The following is a 4,798-nucleotide window of genomic DNA, read 5'->3' on the forward strand; positions in this document are numbered from 1 at the left end:
GCCTGCCTGATGGTAGTTATTTCCCATGCCTTTCTCTTGAGTGTGAGGGACTTGTAAATGCAGCTTTTATCCCTTGCAAGCCCCACTCTCTGCCTTGCAAGGTAGTGCTGAGTTTTTTCTTAATGCTTAATCCTGTCAGTTCATGTCTTCCCTCATCTCTGCTGCTTTTGTCAAGATTGCTCTGATCTTTGGTGCAGTCTTTGCTGTCATATCCAACTCTGAAGAGAGGGCTTGGTGGCCCTTAAAGGGAATTTTCATCACTGTGCATGTTCCCAAATACCATGTTAGCTTTTTGGAGCTTGTGGGCATCTCTTCTGTCAGGAAGCAAGTTTTTGTGGAAGTTTCCTGTTGTTCCCTGCTCACAAGCACATAGCAAAAACCCTGAAGGACATCCTACCTGTCTGCCTCCCAAAACCACCCAGGATTTCTCACACCTTTATGTTACTTCTCCAAAGAAAGGGTGAAGTCTTACCCTGTTTGTGCATGATTTGTATTCATTATTAAAACACATTCCAAAGAGCCTCATTAAAGGTCACTTATTTGAAGATTTTTGACTTGCAGGTACTGTAATACAAAAGGTCAGTGTAAAATATCTGCTTGGGACTTTTTGTAGCAATTAGTGCTGCTGTTCAGCTTTGCAGTTCAGGTGTCTTCTCTGGGAGCTCTTGGCTGTAGGTCTCTGGCTCCTTCTGGTACTTGTGATGCTTGGTGAGCTGGTCCATGTGCTTAGTGCAGACTGAAGTGGGCTCCTGCACCTTCTAATAACTAACCCTAATTCTTATGTCTTTAACCCTAATTCTTATGTCTTTAACCCTAATTCTTGTGTCTAAAGCAAGACTGGCATATAGGCAGCTGCTTTAATGTGAAGTCTTGCCTCCCATGTAAGGAACCTACTTGAAATCCAAAACGTGATGCTGGGCTCCAGGGCAGCAATTTCTTTACCAAGCAGGAGATGACTTCAAGCACACTTTTAAGCTGAGTCCTTCCCTTGCTGGCTTAGTGAATATCTGAACATCTCCTGCTGTGTGTGAGCTGAAAATGCTGTTCCTGCAGCTGCTGGTGCAAGCATGGTCAATACAACCTGGCTGCTGTTACTCAGACTGGTGCTAAAGTTGTGGTAAACTGGTCTTTATTTTCCTCTCCAAGCTTCCCTGTGCTGTGCCAGCAGGAATGTGTTGGAGGGGAGAGCTTTTTCTTCCTCTCCCTTGCCTGTTTTCCTGTGGGGCAGTGGGAAACTATTGTGCCCTGGAACAAAGGGTACTGCTAAACAACAACTTCTTTTCTGAGGTGTTTGGGAGCTCAGTGATACAGGCTGAGCTCTGCAGGTTTCCTATGAGGGAATTCATTTGCTAAGCCATATTTCTTGCTTTTTGGATCTGCTGCATCTTTCCCAGCACCACTGTCACCCAAGCTCCTTGGCAGTTTGTTTCATGCCTTTGCCCAAGCTGTGATGCAGCACTGGGCAATGCTGCTCCTTGCCTGAGAGGCTCTCCAAGCAGTGTGCTGCTCTCTCATCTGCCTTGGGATGCTCCTCTTCATTGTTTTCTCACTCTGCTTGGGTTGTTTCCATCTGCTTTTCAGAAGTCTCTCTCAGAAGTGAGGCTCTGCAAGGTGCAGCTTCTTTAATGTTAGGTCAGATCAATGTGCAGATCTCCAAGTACTTGACATGCTCTGTTTCACGTTTCAGAGCACTGTGGGGTGTGCTGGTTGGATCTGTACGAGATAAAATTGAAATGGGATACTGCCCTCCAAGCATAGCTAATGGAGTTTGGGTCTTTGGGACCCATCTAGAGTTAGTTTGAAGAGCCCCCTGAAGAGCATTCAGTATGGTTTCACTTAACAGATTTGCTCCTGCTGTCTTTGCCATTTGCTGTTGTAGACACAGCTAAAACCAGACTGATTTTGGTGTCTTCTCAAGAGGCAGGAGTGCCCTCTGTTACTTGGCCACCATCTAGGTCTCATTCTTCAGCTGGTAGCAGCTGCCTCCTTTTAAATTAAAACAGGCTTGGAGTGGGATTTGCAAGAGCTGCTGTCAGCACTGCCCCTGACCCAGCCTTCCTGTTGCCTTAACTCACACTCAGCTGTTGTATCAGGACTGTTTGTCAGGGTCCTGTGCTGGGGAGGTGCAGAGCTTTGCTTTCTCTGGCTGCCCATGCTCTGCTGCTTCTGGAAAGAATTCCTCACTGTTCCTTGTCTTCAAACCCCCAGTCTCCTCTCTGAGAACTGCAAGTCACTGTTGTGTCCCTGGAGACCTTCCAGCTATTGACTAGTAAAACAAATAGAGAAGATCAAGCATGAAAGAGGAAAGTACTGCTTCAAAAACCGTAAAAAAATAATCCTAAGGTGATTAAACCAAGAGTAAATGAGTTGTAGCTGATGAAAGGAAGAGGCCTCTGCCCCTGGCAAAGCATTTCAGCTGGTTTTATTACCTTCAGTTCCAGTGCTGTTCTGTCCCTTTCATGAGCTGACTCAGTTCCTGAAAACCAGCCTGGGAAAAAAGAAACCGAGCAGGGAGTTGTTGGTTGGCTGGAGCTCTCCTGTCAACTCCAGCCCTGGGTGTCTTGTCCCAGAGTTTCTTATAGGGAAGAAAGTACTAGCAGGGCACAGGCTTGAGCTCCGTGGGGAGGTGGCTTCACTGGAGATCTTCCTGTGCCCCATAAATGTACTGGTTGGCCCAGGACCTCCTTCCTCTTTGCCTGGAAGCAAGTATGAACAGACCAACTGCAGGGAGGTGAGATAAAAATATCATTTATCATGGGCTTAGACCAGGATAAAAAGCCTAGATAAAAAAAACCTGCTTTGTCTCAGACAGAGGAACCTGGGTGAGGGTCAGAGGAATGAAACTCCTGATGCTGCAGCAGCTGCTGTCTGATTTTAAGCAGTCTCCTTGGTATAAATACTGTGGTTTTGAGACCTGGGCAGATGCTGCTTCCCTCTGCCTGCTGCTTCACTTTGGTGGTGGTTGGGGGTGAGTAACAGAGGTGGTGTATTTATCTTTATTATATATTAAATATAATAATATTTATCATATTATTACCATGAATTCTAGTGGTCCCTGAAAATCAGCCAAGTCTTTTCCTTACCCCTGGGAGCTCTTAGGCCTGAACTAAGTAAGTGTGATTGCAAAGGACCAAACTGACCCAGATCCTCATGGCAGGGCCCCAAGGAAGAGGCTTCCCGGAGACATTATCCCTCAGCTCCTCACATCTCAGCCCCACCTGAGGGACAGAGGGGGTGCTGGGGCATCTTCTGAGTAGCAGCCAGGCAAGGAGGATCCAGCCCTCAGAAATGGGAGGGTTTGCTGTAGCCGAGCCCATCAGTGGTTGGGTTTCCAGCTGCTCTCTGGTGGTTTCGGGCAGAAGGACCGAGGTGATGGCTCCGCAGAACCTCCCAAACCCCCTGCCAGGAGCAGAGGGGCTGCAGCTGGGGTTGGCAGGGACACAGGGTGAGGACACTGAAGGTCCTGCGGGGGTGACTGGGACATGGGTGCTGCTAATAAAGCCCAATGAAGGACTAAACGTGGGTCAGCAATGTGCCCTGGTGGCAAAGAGGGAGGGTGGTACCTTGGGTGCATGAAGAAAAGTGTGTCCAGCAGGTCTAGAGAGGTGCTTCTCCCCCTTTGCTCTGCCCTGGTGAGACCACACCTGGAATACTGGATCCAGTTTGGGGCTCCCCAGTTCAAGAGACAGGGAGCTACTGGAGAGAGTCCCAGGGAGAGCTATGAGGATGATGAAGGGACTTGAGCATCTCTCTTATGAAGAAAGAGTGAGAACCCTGGGGCTGCTCAGCCTTGAGAAAAGAAGGCTGAGGGGGGATCTGCTGAATGTCCATCAATAGCTGAGGGGTGGGTATGGGGAGGAGGGACACACACAGGATGTGTGCACGTGTATCTGCTCACTCCTTCCGTGCAACTGTGAAAATGATTGGTGAAAGATGCAGCTTTAAGTGTGTGAGCAGCCTCACGAGTACAATGAGGGTACTGATCCTGTCTGCACCCCCACTGAGGATTCTGCTCAGAGCCAGATGAATGCTGTGCAGGTTTGTGTGGTGCCTGGGGGGCTGGTATTTCACTGGTAGCAGTTGCACTGCAGTGTGAGCCATATAAAAACGTCAGACATCTGCAGCTACTGGACTGATATCCCAGCAGAGCTGCAAACTTTGCTGCTGAAAAGTCCATCTCCTTTTCCTTGAAAAAATGTGGTTTCTGTACAAGTCCAGGAACTGATAACCTGCCAACACTCAGCGTGTAGGAGGACACTGGGAGCTTTGGTGTGAGGGTGGTCACCAAAGCATAGTTATGGTTGCATGGGGAGGGGATTTCTGTCCCAAAGATGCTGAGGGAAATGGTTACTTTATCTGTCCTACAGCCCTGGAAAGATGGATGGGTAATAAACAGAATGCTGGTTACTTCTTTCAATTTAGGATGGGATCTAGAGCCTTGGGTGCTTTCCCTCGTGTAAACGTGACCTCCTTGTGCTCCCAGTGCCACGGTGGTACAGCCAGAGGGAGCTCATCCATGGCCTGGCATCCTATAAACCACGGTGCTGTCTGCCCCTTCTCTTCACATCAGGGATGGAGCTTCTCTGCTTTCCTGCTCACGTTCCTGGCACATGAGGAGTGGCTGTGGCACCATCACCAGAGCTGGGGGTGAAGCTGGGGATGAACCCCGGGGGGGATTTATCTGCCAGGGGTGAGGTTGCAGGGATAGACCAGGTCTCCCCTTCTCCTCTGTGGGTGCTGGGCTTGTTGGCAAATCTTTGGTGACCTGAAAGGAGCAGTTTAGGACCAGATTCTGTTT

The sequence above is a fragment of the Heliangelus exortis genome, chromosome 23, assembly GCF_036169615.1.
Source record: "Heliangelus exortis chromosome 23, bHelExo1.hap1, whole genome shotgun sequence".
Taxonomy (NCBI): domain Eukaryota; kingdom Metazoa; phylum Chordata; class Aves; order Apodiformes; family Trochilidae; genus Heliangelus; species Heliangelus exortis.